The sequence below is a fragment of the Neovison vison genome, chromosome 4 (assembly GCF_020171115.1).
Source record: "Neovison vison isolate M4711 chromosome 4, ASM_NN_V1, whole genome shotgun sequence".
NCBI classification, from domain to species: Eukaryota; Metazoa; Chordata; class Mammalia; order Carnivora; family Mustelidae; genus Neogale; species Neogale vison.
This window is the reverse complement of record NC_058094.1, coordinates 132,994,085-133,014,605: the sequence shown is the minus strand read 5'-3', so window position 1 is coordinate 133,014,605 and position 20,521 is coordinate 132,994,085. Positions and strand designations below refer to the sequence as shown.

General features: G+C 51.8%; 1 protein-coding gene across 1 annotated transcript in view; it reads right to left on the bottom strand.

The window, feature by feature from the left end:
• COBL (cordon-bleu WH2 repeat protein) overlaps nt 1-15,339 on the bottom strand; it is a 260,358-nt gene extending 245,019 nt beyond the window's left edge. Inside the window, exon 1 of the mRNA XM_044245688.1 lies at nt 15,307-15,339. The gene's annotated coding sequence lies outside the window, so the exon portion shown is untranslated. The remainder of the gene's footprint in view (nt 1-15,306) is intronic.
• Between the last annotated feature and the right edge of the window lie 5,182 nt (nt 15,340-20,521).

The following is a 20,521-nucleotide window of genomic DNA, read 5'->3' as shown; positions in this document are numbered from 1 at the left end:
TGCCAGGCCTGCTGCAGACACACACTCTGCACCCCTGATCTCCAATACCCAGTTCATGGCTTCTTTCTCACTTTATTATTGCAAGTGTTAATGCTTGCCTTTGATTTCAGACTCAAACTGCAGTTATTAATGCACAGCTGGTTGTCATAACTGGCCAAGGTCCCCTGAGAGTTGGTACTAAACATGTCCCATGAAGAGTGAGACACGGTGCACACTTGGCAGACCTGGACCTGAACCCCGCTAGCTGCCTCCACCACCTGATGCGGGAAAACTGGCTGAGGCCCTCTGCCTCCTAAATGAAATGAGTAACGGCCTTCACACCAGAAGTGTTGGAAGTGAAGTGAAGAAGCCAGGAGCCCAGCCCCAGCCCGAGTCTACCCCACACTCCATGGATGCTCCGTTTTCTCCAACAAAATCCGGGCCTCCCCAAGGACCTGACTTCACTCCCACTACTCCTGTCTCTTAGAAAACCCTCCCTGTGCCTTAGACTTCAACCTAGCACTGTCTTCGAGGGCCCGCAGGGATCTTTCTACAAATATGTGAAGAGTACATGGAGGGATTAAGATCTGTGCCAGGTTAACTGTGTGACCCTGCTGACCCTGGTCTCAGTGTCTAACCTCTCTGTGTCCCATGCTCCTCATTTACAAGTGGGAAAAACAGAAGCGCACACGTCCTGGGCTGTTGTAAGGATTACATGAGGTGACACACATATGTACTTTAAACAGAGCTTGGTAAGCACCCAGTGACGCTGGCTGTGCTTGCTGTATGGGAACTGAGCTTGAAGCGGGAGGTGGGACCACGCTGCCCATGTCCTCACAGAGCTATTCGTGGCTCCCTCCAGGAGCCCCTCTCCTCTCTCCTGCCCTGGTCGGGGGCTTCCTCCTCTGAGCTTCCCTGGCCCGGTGGCTCCAGCATGCTCTGTCCATCTCTCCTCCACTGGATTTAAGCATCTGGAGGAGAGGAGTCCTGCTTCATTATCTCTTAGCCTCTCCTTAACCTTCCTCACGTTCAGTAGGAGTACATGAATGACCTTCTTCCAAACTTCCCCCTTCCCTTCCGCCCAGTTCCCCCCTTCCTATCCATACAGGTCACAGACTTCTCCCAGCTATTCCCATTCAGGGACTTGACACTCTGCGACCTGGGGCTCCCAGAGTTGCACACCTGGAGTCTCTAACACTGTCCCTTCCTCTCCAGGTCAGGGCCTGGGCCACTGTCATGCTGGCTGTCTCAGTCAGTTCCCAGCCTCTCTCCGTCCCTCACTGGGTCACTCACACCCTGGCTTCCATCTAAATGTCTGAGAACATACTCTGTCCATGAAGATGGCACTCTTGTGCTCAAAACGGACGGACCCCCTACTTGTTCAGGAGAGAATCCAGACTCCCAGGCCGGCCCTTCACTCCCGGCGCCATGCTGGTGTCTAAACAGGTGTCATCCCTCAGGTTTCCCCTCAGCCAGTGGGAGGTCTGTCCACCTGTTGGCCAGCCCCACACTGGTGGGAAGGGGCCTCACACTTCTTCCACTCACGACGGTCCCCTCCTACAGACCTCAGTCTCTGCCTCTCTACCCAGACCTTTAATGCAACTATCAACCCCAGCTCAAAACCTGGGGAATTTTCCTCATCTCCCCCCTTCAGAGAGGTGATTCTGCTCTGCAGTATGGCCACACTTTCCTTTCGGTTGGTTGTAAGTGGTCTTCAAAGTCTCGGCTTCTCCTGGTCCCTCTTGGGGTTAGGGGATGCCTATCAAATAGCGGGGGACCATCTCCCTGGCTAAGAAGGGTGGAGCTCTGGCCTCGCCCCAGCATCATCTGTGAGGAGGGGCCGTTATCATTGAAGCAAGGACGCCACCACTTCTTAGCAGTTAACTTTGATAGGAAATTCCACAGTAAGACAGTCTCCTGCTAAGATAAAGGGAAAAGACCTTCCTTTTTTTTTTTTTTTTTTCCCCCAGGAGTTACAATTCTGGTGATAATTTTGCTTTCAAAACATGGGAACCTGCCCTGCATTCACCGTCACCCGGATAAAGAATTAGTACCACTATTTTACGTGACACAGGACACAAAGTGTGGTTGCTGATGTGTGTCACAGACACCGTTGCCACCCGGACCAGGCAGTCGTGGTGACACACCTTTGGGCATGAGCGCAGTCCCTGGCTCAGTCTTCCCAGAGCAAAGCGGACACTGTGGCCACGGCTCCCTGAGCTCCTGCTGACATCACCGTAAGGAAGACCTACACTTCGGAAACCACAATGTTCCAAAATATGCTAATAAGGGGTGATTTCCCAAACCTGGTTCCAGAGTTCATACAACAGACCATAACTTCAGGCTTGTGCTTCTACATTCCCTTGCGTGGAGAAGGGGCATAGAAACTCTTTAGGCTGGGTGCCTGGGTGGCTCACTCCGTTACGTGTCTGCCTTTGGCTTGGGTCGTGACCCCGCAGTCCTGAGATGGAGCCCCACATCAGGCTCCCTGCTCGGCAGGATTCTGCTTCTCCCTCTACCCCTCCCCACTGCTTGTGCTCTCCCGCTCCTCTCTCTCAAAAATAAGTAAATAAATAAATAATCTTAAGAAAAAAGAAGAAGACAAACCAAGAAAAAAAAAAACACAAAATCAGGAACATCTGGACCAGAATCGAACGTGCACCAGAAAGCCCATGATCCAAATCCAGGGATGAGGTTGGCGTGCGCACATGCCCTGATGCAAACAGCACGGGCGCGGTGAGGGGTGGGAGGCGGTGGGGGGCATCCGCGGGCCCCTGCGCTGATGGAGCAGCAGAAACGGGGCAGGGTCAGCCTCTCCTTCATCACCACTTTCCTTTAGCGAAAGGCGAGTCAAGTGAAGAGGAGGTTTGTCAAGGCGACTGACTCCGAGTGCCTAGTACATATACCACGTCAGTGTGCTGGGGGGCGGGGGACTGACGGAGCTCTCCGAGGCCTTTCGTATGACGAACACGGACAGACTTATCAAAACTGAGGTTGTCTACCAATCTGATTTGGCCATGGCATGTGTCTGTGTCCTCTGAGGGGTCCTGTTTGGAGCAGCGTTCCTTTCTTGGTATTTCCTTGATGGCTGCACAGACCGGCTCCACTTTTTATCTGTTCCCCAAACATAGGCTTTAAGGAAACCACGCTGAGATGGGACTCTGCGGGGCCTCACCTGCAGAGCGGCTGGCGGGACACACAGGACAGACTCCGTCCAGCGCTGAACCCCGATGCTTATTTCAGACCCTGTTCAGTGGGTGGAGGGTCTCAGGCAGTGACATCGGACACCGCCTGGGTTCAGGACAAACTCCTCTTCCAGAAGCCCCTCACTGGTCCAACGGTCAGAGACCAAAATCCAGTCCCAGGTTGTTGCAAACACCTTCATCCTGGGAGGGGACTGAGGGATGCAGAGGTCACAGCTGCACGGGGCACACATTGGCCTGAAGGCCTCCTCTTCCACTCACCATTCTTTTGTTTGTTTGTTTTAAGGTTTATTTATTTACTGCAGAGAGAGAGTGAGAGACAGCGTGCATGCACCTGCGTGAGATGGGGGAGGGGCAGAGTCCCCACTGAGCGTAAAGCCTGACGTGGGGCTCAGTCTCATGACCCCTGAGATCACGACCTGTTTGGAAACCAGGAGTCAGTTGCTCAACTGACAGAGGCCCCCAGGCTCCCACCTGCCACTCTTCACGTCAACACCTTCAGCACGGAAGTGACTAGTCATGCAAGGTCCCTGAGCCCTGTCACGCTGGAGCCTCACGAGGAGCAAGCTGTGGTCTCTACCTCACTGTGACAACAGACAAAGGGACACGGGTGGCTTTTGCCTCCACTGATATGGCCCTTACGCATGTAGAGAGCAAACGCAGACGTGCTTTAATGCCAGTGAATAGTCAGCGTCTTCAAGGCCACCCCATCGAAGTGAAACTGTTCCAGACATGAAGCGTGCGGCCCCTCCCCCACGTGCACGCGTGCGTGTAACATGGAAGCCTGTCCACTTGGACAACGGGCCGTTCTCTGCCTCCCATGCACCTCGCCGGTGAAACCCCAACCCTGACCCAAGAGCACTGTATAATTTTAAACTCACAAAACGAGAGGTAAACATCCAGAAAACATCTCAAACGTGTCATTTTCCTCTGGGGTTGCCTCCCAGACGCCTTGACTCCTGAGCAATGCTTTCCACAGGCCCAGAGGGAACCGGACACAAGCTCTGCTCCTCCAGCGGCGCGTACGTCACTTGTAAAAGGCGGCTGGGACTCACGGGGGAGGGTCCCGTGCGCAGGTTACGTCAAACAAATACCATCAGGAGGGACCCACTCTTTCTGTGAGAGAGACTCATAAACTCTAAGCTTTAAAGGTATCAGAAGAAAACAGATGGAGGGGTGTTCGGCTGGCATCGGTCTTGGGCGAGCAGAGAACACGTGCGGGCGGGATGTGACCGACTCTTTCCAAGCCGCCCCCCGCCCAGCCGGATGCTGCGTGGGCACCCCATAAGTTCTGCTCGGCGGCCATCACATCCACCTGCAAGGTTCCCAGCTGCGAGTACGGCAGAGCATGAGCAACACCGCAGACCTGGAACGAGTCCGCTCTGGAGGGCCACCCAGGGGTCTCTGCTTCCTGCTAGTGCATCCCGGCCCAGGGCCAGCGACAGACGACATCTCCCCAGAACCTTCTATGCCCGGAGCCCACTCACCCACGGTGGAAGGAGTCAGAGGACCGCCCCGCTCACAGGTGGCTTTTACAGCCCAGCCCAGGGCCTGGCTAACGTGGTCTACAAGAAAACACAGCCAGGGAAGGCAGGGAAGGTGCGCGTTTGGGTCTATGGAGCTCTGACTCCAGAGAAAGCTCCTTTCCGGTGCAAAGCAGACCCCCATGCATTCATTAAATTGTGAGCAAAAGTCAACGTCCGGGACCAAAGGGGAGGCTCTGAGACTCTAGTGAATTCGTAAGCTGAGTCGTCCTCCTGGGGAAGAATGGACGTCTGCTTTCGACATATGTTAATTTGCAAACACACCGCAGCTGGGCTAAGCCCTCTCCCCCAACCCACACCCCATGCAGCTCTGCCAAAAAAGAGCCCATCCAAGAGTCCTAGGAGCGATGCATCTAGAACCGCACTCAAGTGTGACAGTCAAAGGGATGACATCACCGCCTCCTGCGTGGGGAAGAAGCCAGATGGGTACAAGCCCAACGTCTCTTCAGAAAAACACTGCTGAGAAATGTAGGGACTCCGAAATAGCCCGTCCAGGCCACCTGCCACCTCACGGGGATAGGCAGAGGCTTGGAGGAACGTGGCCTTGGAAACTGGAACAGGCTGCTGCCTGGTGTGGTGGGGTAAATGCAGGATGAGGAGACCCCAGACTCATGTGACAGTCCCACCCCGGAACGGCACATGGCTCTTACTGTGTGCTCCGCAGAGCCCAGGGGGTCCCAACCTCCTGACACAGAGGCAGGCAAGGACCCTCTGATCTGATGGAAAGTACCACTGTCCCAGACATCAACATCGCTGAGATAAGGCCAGTCATTGTGCAAAACATTTTCATTTCTTCCTTTTAGAAAAATGCATAACCCAACTCGGCATTCCAAAAATGTGAAACATTCTGGCAGGCTAGAAAAAAAATATTGATGAATAATAAAGGAATATCCCAATTGAGGTCTTTTTCAGTAGTTTCCAAACAAGCTCTCCAAACTAGCTTTTTCAGTTTAAATGAGTGTGGTTTCTGAACTTTGTGACTGTTGGAAATGGGGCACTAACCTCATCGAGGACGAGCTCTTCACCTGTGGGTCATGCGTGAAAACCAGCCACACAGGTAAGTGGTACAGGGGATTGATCTACGGCGGCTGGATAAGAGAAATGTGCAGACCCCATGACCCTCAGAAATTCTTTCTTTCTTTCTTTCTTTTCTTTTCTTTTCAAAAAATCTTTTTTTATTTGGGAGACAGAGAGCGTGAGTGGGGACAGAGGGAGTGAGAGAAGCAGACTCCCCACGGAGCAGGGAGCCCAATGTGGGGCTCGATCCCAGGACCCTAGGATCATGACCTGAGCTGAAGGCAGATGCCCAGCTGAATGAGCCCCCCAGATGCCCCCCTGGTGAACTTTTTTTTTAAAGCAAGGTGGCTGGCTGGGCTCCGGGAGCCACCGGTAACTCACCCTTCCTGCAGGCTTTGTCAGGACACTGTTAGCACATGGAACCTTTGGGCTAACATGTGCTAACCATGTGCCAACATGTGCTTCATGGTAGCCTTTCTGATGTAAGAAGTGGTTTCTACCCAGAGCAGGAGAAAAGTTTGCAATCCTGCCCCAAACCAAGTCTACATGATAATTAAGGACAGGGGATGGGCAGGCCGGCAGGTGGGCAGGGGCGACTCTGAGCTAGGCTCCCTGCAGATGTCTTGCCACAGGGAACCTGTCTCCTTCCAAACTAATGGAGTGCTTACTGAACACCAGTGGATTGTGCTCTTAATTAAGAGGGCTCCAGACAACAAAACTCTATTGAAGTCTCAAAAATTAGCCACACGAACAAAACCATCCACTCGCTCTGTGTTATCACTCCCACCGGATCTATTTTTACATTCAACACTCCCAACGTTAGGCTTGAAAAAACTGCCAGGATCTGACTTGGGAATGTGCTGCTCTGCCAAGCGCTGCAAGCGCTGACACTCGTGTCCACGTATACACACATGTGCACACACACATGCACACACACCCACAGGTGTGCACATGAGCACACACAAAAACACACACCCGTGCTCACACAAATACATGCACACGCACACATACACTCGTGCACAAACTCACACTCTCAGGCACACACAACCCATTTTCCCAGCAGGTCTCTGGACCTCAGTCTGCTACTTACCTATAAAACTACTCAAGCTCTTTACACATGACTGTGGGGCCAGTATGATCTGGGTTCTCTCTGCTATCCTGGGACTCCCAAGGCCACACAGCACAGACACAAAGACAAATGCTTTGCCGGAGCTTCTCCGGACTTCAGACAAGCTCTCCCAACCCACCCGATGCCCGGGCTAGCAGGGGGGCAGGAAGCCCTGATTTTCCTACTTTAAGACACCCCAAGGGCCCCAAGGCAGCCCATTCTCTGAAATCCTCTTCCCTCCTACTGTTTGAGTCTGAACAGGCGATCGAGGGCATGGCAAGAACTGGGACCTCAGGGAAGGGAAAAACAGGAGTGCCCTGCTGTGTTGCAGATAAAAAGCCCCAGTCGATGTGGGACACTGGCCTTGTGTGTGGACTCGGTTGGGGTCAGGGGGCAGGCGTTTCCACCACCCCTGTGCTCAGGGCAGCACGCGCAGGGAGACTGCTGCCCGGGGAAGCCAGCCGCCGGCCGGGCTCTGCGTCAAGTAGACCACGGCCACAGTATAGAGCCCTGAGCCATCTTCTGTGATTCATGCCCAGAGCAAACCAAGGACATGTCTTCCAGCAGAAGCCAAGGAACTGCCAGAGGCACTCATTCTGAGGAAGCCCAGGGTCTCCCGGGATCCTGGAGGAAGGAGGGGGAGCACGGCTGTGCACTCCATCTGCCCACTACAGCCAGCGCTCCTCCCAGCCTGCACCAGGAGCGGGACAGAGGACCACGTCCACAGAGGCTGCTGGAAGCTCCCTGGTCTCTGTTGCCTTGTGCCTGTCCCTCCTCCTCCAAGACTTTAAACGACCAGGTGACGGACACTGGGCCCATGACCAGCACGCGGGCAACCTCGTACTCTGTTTGTGGGGATGTGAAATGGCGCAGCCGCCACGGGCAATGGTGAGGTGACTCTTTGAAAATGAAGGCGAGCACTGCCATAGGGTCCCACAGTCCTGCCTCCGGGTGTGTCCACAAAAGAACAGAGAGCAGGGACGGTGGCTTGCACACCCATGATCGCGGCAGCACTGGTCACAGAAGCCAAAAGGTACAAGCAGAAGTGTCTACCGGTAGGTGTAGCAATAAACACATGGGACACACCCATTACGGAGTACCAACCGGCCTTAAGAAGGAAGGACATCCCGACACACGCCATGACACAGAGGGACCTGGAGGACATTGAGACAAGCCACCCACAAAATGACCCTGTGATCCATACAAGGTCCCTGGAGGAGTCACATCCACAAGTATAATGGTGGCAGCAGGGGCTGGGGACAGGAGGGCAGGCAGTCAGGGTTTAATGGATACAGTTTCACTTTGGGAAGAAGGAGCTCTGGAGGGCAATGACTGGACACCGTGTGAACCCACATGATGTCACTGAAGTGTACAAACAGTAAACGCTACCCTATGTAAAGCTTACCACAATAAACAAACAAACAAAAAATCCAGATTGGGTCAGCAGATAGGAGGGAAGCGAAATGTGCAACTTTTGGGTCAGACTCTAAAGCACAGGACATGACCCCCCCCCTTCCATCATCGCTCCGGGGCTGGGCTGCAGCAGGTCTGGCTGCGTCCCTGAAAACAGCACAGCAAGGGGATGGAGAGAAGCAGGTCCCTGGGAATCAGCACCTCCTTTCCGTCTGTTCAGGCTGCTCTCAAAAAATGCTGGCATCTAGGCGGCTTATAAACAGCAAAAGTTTATTGCTCACAGCCCTGGAGACTGGAAGTCCAAGGTCAAGGTGCCCACGAGGTGTGGTGAGTGCCCTCTTCTGCGCTTTGGGCTTCTCACTGGGTCCTCAGATGGAGGAAGGGCTGTGGGAGCTCAGGGGTCTCTTAGGAGGCACTAATCCCAATGGTGCCCTCGTGACCTGAGCACCTCCCAGAGTCCCGCTCCCCAGTACCACCACCTTGGAGGTGAGGATTTCAACAGTATTAATTGGGGGTGGGGGAGGCACAAACTTCCTGGTCAATACCAGCCCTGAAACACCTATGTGGACTTTGACTTAGGGGCGAGGGAAAAATCATCCCCTCCCCCAGTCACTATCACTGCGGGGTGTCTAATACTTTATGTTCCCCAAAATAAGACACCTAACACCTCCCGGGTCTGCAAAGAACAGGTCTGCACAGCTGGCAAGCGGGTCGGAGCCTATCGGTCTGGAATATTTCAGTGACAACTGATCTGTCTGCTGTCACAGAGTCTGGCAAAAACAAGATTAAGGGGCAGTTTCAAGGATGGATTTAGGATCTCCGGGAATACGTCGAACCCTATGACTCTGGAGCTCAGGTGGGTCTTGAGATCATCTTATCCGGCACCCATCCCTGACGGATGGGAAGCAGAGCTCGCGAACCTCATCCCAGCTGTGTCCCGCGTCCCGTGACACAGATTCACGACCCAACACTCACAGAGCAACGTCCCTGCCTCTGAGCAGCTCACAGTTCAGGGGGTCAGAGACCAGCAGATGGAAAACCCTGACTCCATGTAAGGGTTTCCAGAAGGAAGAGCGAACAGTGGCAGGAGAGATGGAGCCCAGAGGAGGGTCTGGAAGCCACGGCTAGAGCCCCTAGCAGTGGCTGGAAGGATGAGCAGGAGTCATCTGGGCAAGGAGACAAGAGGCCCACAGGCCAGGAGGAGAGGCAAAGTAGGAGAAAGCAGGACGGTTCAGGAAGGACACAGGGACAGGGACAAAACAGAAGCTGGAGCTGCTCAGTCCACTAAGATGCCGCTGGCCACAGGTGACGCTTTATGTTTAAATTAATGAAAATTAAAGAAGGTGAGAAATTCAGCTCTTCCTTTCAAACGCTGGGAAGCTGTTGTACTGGACACAGACACACATCCCTGGGGCCCGGTGGTTAGACCATGCCGGACCGGGAACCAGGCAGGAGCCTACCATCGATCCGGACCTAGCCTGCAGGCCCTGCTACCAAAGTTTCGCTGAATCTTACATGACGGGTCCCAGGACCCAAGTCTTCCTACTTCTGAGCCAGTGTCCTCCCCGGCCCCGAGCCTGCCCATCAGTCTTCGGTAGGAGAGAGTCCAACAGGATGACTGACCAAGCAGAGGCATGACTGATTAGGTCCGCCTGGCCGTGACCCTATCCCCGGCGCCCAGTGAGGGTATGAGCATGTCCACATGTGTCCTCAGGAAAGAGGACAGCTTGGTGTCCCGAAGACAATGGCTCCTCATCTGGGGGTCTGGGTCACAGAAGGAAAAAGGGAGGGGCGGGGTAGGAACCCATGAACTCGGACCCCTGACGTATCAGGCCTGTCTGGGGGGTGTGTATCACTTTTTTGTGAAAAGGGACAAGGACTTGAAGGATTGGTCCGAACTACGCTGTGTCTCGTGAAAAGGCATTGCTTGGTTTGGTGGAATTGGTGAATGAATCTACAAAACTGCTTGTGCAAAAGTATTTGTGGTATGAGAATCTAATCAAATGCACTCAAATGAAATGCATTTTAATGGTCGTTTGAAAAGTGTTTTTTTTTTTTTTATTGGAAATGTTTTTGGCTGTGGAATTTATTCTAATTGGACATGACCTGTAGAAAATATGGTCTTGGCAAGCAACAGCTCACCACCTAATTAGGGAAACCAGATGGAAGCCTGTAAAAACCCCAGAGGCCACAAAGTATCTCCCAGCTGGGAAGCGAGCGGTCTCCAGGGCAGCTTATGCAGACGCACGGGGCACTCCTGAGGCAGACCGCAGGACGTCTTTTTGTCGCTCCAGAGTATACAGCAAAATCTACTCTCAAATCAACACTGTTAGGTCTTGAAAACAAGGGCCATCATTAGCTCGTATAAAGCAAATGAAACCAAAGTATACATACACAGGCAAAAAAAATGAATGCTATCACAGGAAGAGACAGGTGCAAAATAAAGCCGGTGGGAACACGAAGGAAAAGGGACATGAGTCAACGCTGCCGCCCACTCGAGTGCTGAGAGCCGGCAAGTGGCCCTGAACAATAAACACTCTGGTGACACAGTGAAATGAGAAAGCAAAGGTATAAAATGGGCGGAGCCAAAATTTAAAATCTGCCTAAATAAGTGAAAATCCTAAAACGGAAAAAAGGCGTTATCATCCGTATATCAACAATATAATTCGATATCAAACATGTTAGAGAAAAAGCACAAAGATGAAGAGATATATAAAATCTGTTGTTCAAGTACAAAGTAAATGAAAAACCGCATTCAGTAAAATGAACCGACGCATACAAGCCAGAGAACCCCTGGTTAAATGTGGACTGGGAGAGACCAAAAAAAGGGAGTAGGGACATGTCACATAACAAAGACATTAAGTCTCTACTACATGCTTTCACTTAGTTGAAGCCTAAATCACAACCAAACGTTTCTATCTTTGAAATCCGTCTGTCCTTGGTCTGTACACAGCTGTGGTATCAAATACTTCTGCTCACGGCTTAAACTTTCCAACCAATTATAAAATTCAGTTTAACGATTAATAACAAAGCACGGAAGTCCTAGAAACCCAAACTGCTTATGACGGTGTGTAGACGTAGCCTGTAATCACTGTTTTCTTAAGAACTGTGGCTGCACTCGGATGCACCCAAGCTAGGATTCCCTTCCAAAGTCCCGGCCGCTGGAACACAGGCCTGCGTGGGTGTGGGGCTGTCACGTTGCCCGTGCCTTCCCAGCGATCACCAGCCCTGGCTGGCCAGGAAAAGGCCACGCAGAGAGCAGACGAGGGGGTGCAGGTCCAGCAGGTAGGAGAGGAGCAACATGGTGCAAATATCTACGTTCCCATTTTAAATCATAATTTAGCTTTATCATCCTTATGCAGCCATTGAGGAAATATTAAAAAGCCCAAAGTTCATTTGATATTGTCACAGAGGAGTGTCCAACTCCTCAAACTTATTCAGAAAAACTACAAGTACAAAAGAATAAGACTCCTGGGCCTACTTTCCAGATTACACCCAACACCACCTAACTTTTGCGGTCTTAACTGTACTGTCAACAAAAAGTTTTGCTCACAAGTAACAACTATTAAGTTAAATGGAAAAAGTTCAATGTCACAAGTAATCAGACTATCATTTTAAAGAATGTAAACATGTCAGGCAAAAGCCTAGAAACCTTAAAAAAAAAAAGGCTAGAAACCTAAACTTTTTTCTTATTATGGTATACACTCGTCAATATTTCAGCAACATCTGTACACTTGTCAGAGTTAAAATGGAAGATGTCACTGTGATAGCCCACGGTCATTATCAAGATAGCAGCTCCTATAATGTTTTACTGGGTGGTGACAGGACAGGAGAAGCTCAAATTATCCACTTCTACTAATTAAAAAAAAAGAAAAACATTTCTTATTCTAACAGCTTGATGAAAGCCATAAAAATTGATGCAGAGAAATGAACATCAGTTATGTCTTACTAAAGCTCAGATTCTAACAAACGTGAACAAATGTCCCCTGATTTTTATGTAAGGATAGCGTTTGAATGCAGCCACTGAGCAAAGGCCCTGGCAGTTTTGACATTTTGTGTCACTGGAGACTATTCTACTCTACAGAACTATGTGTTTCCTCCATAGAAAAAAAGCTATCCAGTACCCTGCCAAACCCCAACACTCCCGTCTCATTCATCCAGAGTCCAGAGGGAAGCTTAACTCTGTTCCATTACCACTCACGACCAGCCCAGATCTCAAAAACACTCAAACAGGAAAACTAAAAGTAAACAGATAAACTCTAAGTTTATCTTACATGGACTTAAATGTATTTAAAAGGAAATGTGTCTTCCCTTGCATTTCAGAATATTCTGTCAATTATTACACTGGAACTGAGCTCCAAAAAATCATTAGAAGTTACACCGAGTCTGCTTGTCAGTTTTTGCCTCCTTCCTACAAGAATACTTTTCCCAGTTAAGTTAGTCATAAATCCTTGTCTTAATGAAATTACTATTAAAAACATACAATTTCAATGCCACTAAAAATGTATACTTGTGTACTCAATGAAGATAAGTAATAACTACTTATGAATAATTTAGTGGGATATACAATCTATGTCCCCTAACAGATTGTCCCTTCAGTGATGCTTAAGAAGGACCTCTGTAGACATTACTTTCTAATGTGAAATCTCCTTATTTTATTGTTCCCCAGCCAGCCCTCCTCTACATAACAAAGAAGGAACGCCAGAGTCAGTCAACAAGTTCATCCCATCAGTAGTTCACTACCCTGTGGGAAAAGGATGGCTTGCTCCAAGTTTAATTTGATAGCCGAACCTGCTCTATCAGACAGAAAACAAATTTCCCCAGAGCACAGGGCAAGCACTACGTTATTCTCAACCAATGAAGGAGCAGACCAGAGAGGAACCAGCAGAACTTGATGGCCACTGACAATGTACCAAAGCCAGAAATTCCCCATCTGAATCTGCCCTGTCTGATAGGCAAGCAATGCCCCTAAGTTACATAAAATATTCCAAAAGTCCAAGATCATTTCTTTCCTCCAATTTTAACACACAATGGTTTTATTGATCATGCAATTCCTATCTAGAAAATATAAGCACATCGGTATTTTCTTGATATAAAAGAAAAATCCATGGCACGTGATAAAATAATTGGGAATAACAGAAAGTAAAAGCCATATATCTACATTTCTCAGACAAAGACGTTCAAATAAGCAGATCAGAGGGACATTCTCAGACAAAGACGTTCAAATAAGCAGATCAAAGGGACAAAACTAAATGTACAGGTAGTAACAACTGCATGTTTTTGTTATCATACCCACAGCAAAGGCCCTTAGTTCCCCAGGGGCTGGGTGGTGGGCGAGACTCCGGAAATCCAACCAGAGCTCAGAGAAGCAGTGTGAAGAACCAGGCTGGGATTCGCCTCTTGCTGCTCTAGCCCCAGGGCTGGAGAGCGGGGAGAGCGGTCCTACGATTCAACATTTCACCTCCACAGTCAAATTCCTTGCAAGAACTTTACAAATAATCTCTGAATCCAGTTTTGCTGGCCTCTTAAATGCTCTCCCCTTCACATTTCCTTCATATTGGGTGATACTGAGGAAAGGTTTCAGTCTCTTTAAATTGACTGATTAAACAAATTCCCAAAGCAACAGATTGGAAGATAATTCTGAATCCTGTCATTTCAGGATGCCCATTACCAGGTAAAGGGATTTCCCACTTTTATTTTCTTTTTGGGAAATGTGTTTGTTCAAATGGAATTACATAACCACCACTAAGTATATTGCAAAAAAAAAAAAAAGTTCTTTTTAACATTCCTCAGCTTCAGGATTATTTGATTTGCTAACCTGGCTCACTTTTTCCTGGCATTAAAGAGAGAGTAAAAAAAAAAAAAAAAAAAGCGCAAGTTCAAAAACCTTAGGCAGACGGGCAACACAACGGCCTATGGACACATGGGCAGAGTGAGTCAGTGGGACGCAACTGCAAAGAAAAGAGATTAGTTGTCCCCAAAGCTGCCTAGTTCAAGGCCAGTTGCCATAGCGGAAAGTGGGCCCACTTGGTAAGCAGGTGCAGGTCCCACCCAACCACTCATTCCATTTGCAGGACTCATAGCACACTCCCTCCCCGGCCAGTGAGCTGGATCTCCGGTGGCAGGGCCGGGCAGGGCGCCCCAAGTGTACCCAGAGGCTGCGCGCGACCCCGCGGCCTGCTCTGGCTGTGCGCGGTTCAGACTCTGACTCTAGGTCCTGCTGAAGGTCAGGGTAGGTTTTCTTCCACTGGGGAAGGTACTCTGCGAGTAAAACCGGAACATGGAGTGTAAACCCTACACAGGAGGTGTGGGGATGGCAGCTGACATCAGGACAGGTCTGGGCTCCAGCAGAACCGCGCTGGCAAGATGCATGGTCAGAGTTTAGTTGGGAAACTGGGGTCTCCACCTCGGGTCGGGTCCCAGCCGGTGCCCTGCAGGCTGTTCAGGGGAACCCCAGAGAAGAAAGCTGGGTAGGGAAGCAGAGGTCAGGAAAGCCCGCAGGGCAGTGCCCCCCACACAGCACTCCTGTGACCGCCAGACCCAGGCGTCTGCGAGGTCCCGGAACCTCCTCTTGCTCACGGGGAAGAGAGGACTGTGTCTGGCATACTGTGGCCGGGTGAGCCGAGAACACCACAACGGGGCAGACGCCCAGCAAGTCAGTGGCTGGACTGGAGTCCGAGGTCGGGTCTCCACCGCCCTCGCGGCTCCCGGGGCGATCACTCGGAGGTGGCTGAGAAAGGCTCGGACTCGGTGAGGGCTCCGCCCGCGGGGACCCCAGAAAGGGCGCGCGCACGCAAACACACCGGCGCGAAAGTGCTCCGGCCTCGGCCTGACACTGTTACCTGGGCAACGACCCCGGCGCACAAAGTACACAACCCCCTTCCGCGGCCGGGCGCGGACCTACGGGCCGCAGAGGGGGCGCCCGCGCCCCGGGCTCTCCCCAGTGCCCGTGCCCCTGCCCCGAATGCGCGCGGTGCAGACGAGGGCGTCCGGCCCGAGCAGAGCCCCGGCCCGCGCGCAGCCGGGCCGCCCGGACACTTACCCGGTAGGGGGCTTGGCCGCCGAGGCGCGCGGTGCGTCCATGGAGCCGGCGGGCGGGGGGCGCGCGGGGGGCCCGGGCCCGGCCGAGTCAGGCGCTCGCTGCCGCTGCCGCCCTCATTCACTTTTTCCGCGCTGACCCATCGTCCTCCCACGCGGGCCGGCGGAGGACAGCGGCGGGGCGAGCGGACGGAAGGGGCTGGAACGGTCGCGGGCGGGCGGGGGCGCGGGCCGCGCGGGGAGGGGCTGGCGCGGCGCGGGGCGGGGGCGCCGGGAGCAAGGTGCGCCGCGCCCACCGGAGCGCCGCCCCCGCCCCCGCCCGCCCGCGCCTCCGGAGCTCCCCGCCCGGCCCGCCGCGCGCGTCCTGGGAAGAGGCTGGCTGCACCTGGGCCCCGGGGCTACACCCCGCCCGCTGCAGCGCCCCTCCCGAGCTTCTCCCGGGCTCCTCCACCCTGCGAGGGAGTGCGTCCCTGCCTGGGCGGCGTGGGGGATCCGGAGGCGCGGGCCGCGCCCGGGCGGGGAGGAGTTGCGGGAGGGGGAACCACCTGGTCTCGGCGAGGCCCTAGAGGGCTAGATCGGCTGACTGGCAGGGAAGGGCTGAGGTTGGAGAATGAGAAGTGAGTGATTGGTGTTGCTGGCTCTGTCCTAGATCCCAACGGAAACTTCGTCCGTGCAGCAGCTATCTAGGGTCTCCAAGTGGGTCTCCAAGTGGGGCCCTGACCAGCAGCACCTGGGAACGAACGTGTTAGAAATGCAGATTCAGCGCCCAGCCCGTCCTGTGGAATCAGAAACAATGGGGGCTGGAGCTGGGCCCAGCCGTGCTACCAGGAGTCCCCGCTGTAAGCATGCTCTGGTTTGCCAGGCTGGTCTATGGGGCTCTGAGGTTGTGCCAGAAATGCCCTGCAGGGGCAGCCCACTCAGGGCCCAGGGCAAGTCAGCTCCAGGTTTCTGATCTACCACAACTTCACCCCCACACTCCTCAGAACCCACCTAAAGCAACAAAAGAGATTGGGATTAGTGTGAAAGTCTGACCTCCAAAAATGACACTTTCACCTGGTTCCAACCAGGTGAGTAACAGGCAGAGAAGACAGAGAATCAGGTGAGCCTGTGGTGGAACCATTCTCCATTCCTATCTGATGCTTGGTGAACCTCCAGCCTCTGGAACAGTGCCAGCCCAGGGGGACTGGTGCACCATACACAGAAATTGCACTGAATGAATGAATCCATTACTACTTCTTCCACCTTTAGGGTCAGAAGATCCTTCCCGGGGTGCCTGGGTGGCTCAGTGGGTTGAAGCCTCTGCCTTCGGCTCAGGTCATGATCTCAGGGTCCTGGGATAGAGCCCCGCATGGAGCTCTCTGTGCGGCAGGGAGCCTGCTTCATCCTCTCTCTCTGCCTGCCTTTCTGCCTACTTGTGATTTCTCTCTGTCAAATAAATAAATAAATAATCTTTGAAAAAAAAAAAAAAAAAAGAAGAAGAAGAAGATCCTTCCCAAGATCAGGAAACACACATCCCTGCTCTGGACACCATGTGGGAAAGAGCAACCAGAGCATGACCAGAGCCCAGAAGTGGACCAGGGATGGCAGGCCTGGTCCCAGCTGAGAACCCCAGCAGGAAAATCCAGCTCACAGAGCACTCCTAACCCAAGGGCCTGGCAAAGCCAGCGGGAGGCACCTCATGGGAGAGGGGCACTAAAACTGGGATCAGAGCTGTTGAAGAGTTTCTCAGCAAGACAGTTCCTGTCTAAGGAAGGAAGCATTGTCCCACCTCCAGGAGGAGTTTGAGGTGTTCTTCGAGGATCAAGGTCCGGAAGGGCCTTGAGCCTCAACCACCAATTCCTGGAGGCCACCAGGCATCTCTGACCTCAAAACCCATCTGGCACCACTGGTCAGGAATGGGGTGGGAGGTGGTGTCTGGGGAGGCATGTCACAATTAGGCAGAGGATGGAGTCAGACTTGCTGCTGGAGCGGGGCTGAGCTCCCAAGGCCCTCAGTGGAGAGTCCGAATAGGCCGGGCCTGGCAATCCTGTGGACCAGCTGCAGGGGCATGGTGCAGAGCCCGGGAGGCAGGCAGACAGGGGACCGATTTCTCTGTGTGTTGCCACACAGATTCCCTTACTGCTGAGGATCCCAGTAGACCCAGCAGGGCAGAGGTGTTTTCAAAATTGGGCGGTTCACTGGATACTTTGGCGCACCTGCCATATGTCAGCCTCTGTGTGTGGTGTGGAGAGAGCCACCTTGGCAACGGAGCCCACAGGGGAAACAGAAGACAGACAGGGGCTCAGCTCTTCTGGGGGGAAAGGCTGAGAAGCAGACAGCTGGGGGCTGTCCCCAGGACTGCTCTTACTGTTCCGGAGGCCTCGAGGAGGAGGCTCTCCTGTGCTGCTTTACCCGCCTTCCTTTTAGAGCAAACGGCACTGATCCCAGACAAGAGCATTTATTTCCTTACTGCTTCTTCCCAACTGACTTTTGAATTTCCTTGGCTAAAACTAGCACCTTTTCAGATACTATTTCTACATTATCTATTTCAGGTGTTGGAAATATCCAAGAATGCATTGACAAATATTTTAAAATGGCTCACACAAAAAAGGCCCCCATTGGTAGCATTTGCCAGTCTTTGTGATATGAATGCTCCCAGGTCACCGATTTCCGGCTCCCATCAGGAACACCAGGTTAGAGACAGGCCACGCTGCTGTGGTGACGTGGGTCTTGCCTTCCTGTGCGCTCACTGCCTGAAAGCTCCACCTTGGCCCCATTCATGTGCGGAGCTGGGCTGAGCCTGCTCTGTGTCTCAGGGCACCATGCTTGGTCCCTGGCCAGCCCTGCTATGGCTCTGGACTACCATGCTGGTGGCTCTGGACCGGAGCAGCAGGAACTGTCACCATTGCTGAGAACCAGACTGAGGCCCTTTTAGGAACATTCTTCCCCTGCTCTGAGCCTAGGCCCCTGCTTCGCTGCTGCCTCCCCTTCCAGACCTCACCTCTCCTCTCTATGGGCAAGAAACAGCCTGTCCCTGCTCCACGCCCCTTGTGTGCTCAGCCCCCTTTGCATCGAGGCGGGGGACCTGGGCCACCCCGAGAGTTGCTCCAGCTTCCCCTGTGGGAAGGCAGGATGGGAAGAATTCACAGAAAAGCTGCCGGCTGATGGGGACAGCCTCGCCCACCACAGGGCTTTCCAAGGTTGCACATGCACAGGACGCTCCTGCGATCTTGTTAAAAGGAAGATTCTGGCACAGTGGGTCCACAGTAGGACCCAGGAGTCAGACTTCCCGAAATTGGCTCCCAGCAATGTGGCGGCTGCTGATGGAGGGGACCCCCCCCCTTTGTGTAGTAGCAGGCCCACTCAGCAGCAAAGTGACTCAGAGCAGAGCACTTCTTCCTAAAACGGTCATGTCCTCTGTAAAAGGAATAATTGGGGCCAAAGCCAGGCTTTGCTGGGCCTGACTGTACAATTTCAGTACCTTTAAAAAGGAACAAAGTGTACTGTACGAGCAATACAATTTGAATGGCAAAGTAGATATTTATTTCGAATGTACCATGGACTGAATTGTGTCCCCCTAAATCCAAAGGGTAAAGCCCTAACCCTCTGTGGGACTAGTATTAGGAAATAAGGTCTTTGCCAGGTAACTAACATTCAATGAGTTCATAAGCAGGAGGTCCTAATTCTATAGGACTGGTGTCCTTATAACAGGAACAGGAAGAGAGGCCAGAGCTCAATCCTTCCTTGAGTTTGCTTTGGGTGAGAACTTAATATCTTCTTTTTTTTTCTTTCTTTTAAGAATGCTCAGTAGCGGGACGCTTGGGTGGCGCAGTTGGTTGGACGACTGCCTCCGGCTCAGGGCGTGATCCTGGAGTCCCGGGATCGAGTCCCACATCGGGCTCCCAGCTCCATGGGGAGTCTGCTTCGCTCTCTGACCTTCTCCTCGCTCATTCTCTCTCTCACTGTCTCTCTCTCAAATAAATAAAATAAAATCTTTAAAAAAAAAAAAAAAAAAGAATGCTCAGTAGCTTAAACAGGACTAATTTTATGTGAGATCCTTACCTGACACTAGTGACTCAAAGAAACATTTATGTAGGGTCCTTTATTTTTTATTGAGATACAACTCAAATTCCATAAAATTCACCTCCTTCCAGTATACAATTCCATGGTTTTGTAATTCTGTGCCTAAACACAGACTTGTGCAACCACCAAACTACTTAATTTCCAAACATTCTTATCAGCCCCTCCCCCATATAAACCTTATACCCATTAGCCTTCTCTTCCTCTTCCTCCCTCCCACCACCCTCTAGCAACCTCTCTTGTTTCTGGGGTCTCCTAATCAAGATATTTTACATAAATGTAATCATACAACAACGTGGCTTCTTGGACTCCGCATAATGTTTTCAAGGTCCATTCATGTTATGGCCTATTCCCTTTTTTTCCCCACGATTTTCTTTATTTATCTGAGAGAGAGGGGGAGAGCACAAGCAGGGGGAGGGGCAGAGGCTGAGGGAGAAGCAGACTCCCCACTGAGCTGGGAGTCCCATCCAGGACTTGATCCCAGGACCCCAAGATCATGACCTGAGCTGAAGGCAGACCCCAACAAACTGAGCTGCCCAGGCACCCCATACTTCATCTTTTTTATGGCCAAGTAATATTCCATGGATGGACCACATTTTGTTTCTAGTCATCGACTGATGAACATTTCAGTCATGTGCACTTTTTGTCCACTATGTATAATACCACTATGAACATTCACATGTAAGTTTTTGTGTGGATGTATATTTTGATTTCCCTTTTGTGTACATCCAAAGTAAAATTGCTGGCTCATAGGATAATTCTATGTTTCACCCCTCGAGAAACTGCCACACTGATCCAAAGTAGTTGTATCATTTTCTAGCCCACCGGCAACATATCTTCCCATCCTTGCCAACATTTGTTATTGTCTGTCTTTGATTATAGCCACCCCGACTACTGTGAGGTCATATCTCAGTGTGGTATGGGTTTGCATTACCTGGATGACTAATGACAGCAACCAACCTCTCAGGTGCTTCACGACTTTTTGTGTACCTTCTTTGGAGAAATGTGATTCAAGTCCTTTGCCCATTTTAGAAATTAGGTCCTTCATCTTTATGTTTTTGAATTGAGAGTTCTTTATGTATTCTGTGCACAAGTCCTTTATCATATATATGATTTGCAAATATTTTCTCCCATACTGAGTTATTCTTTCACACTCTTAT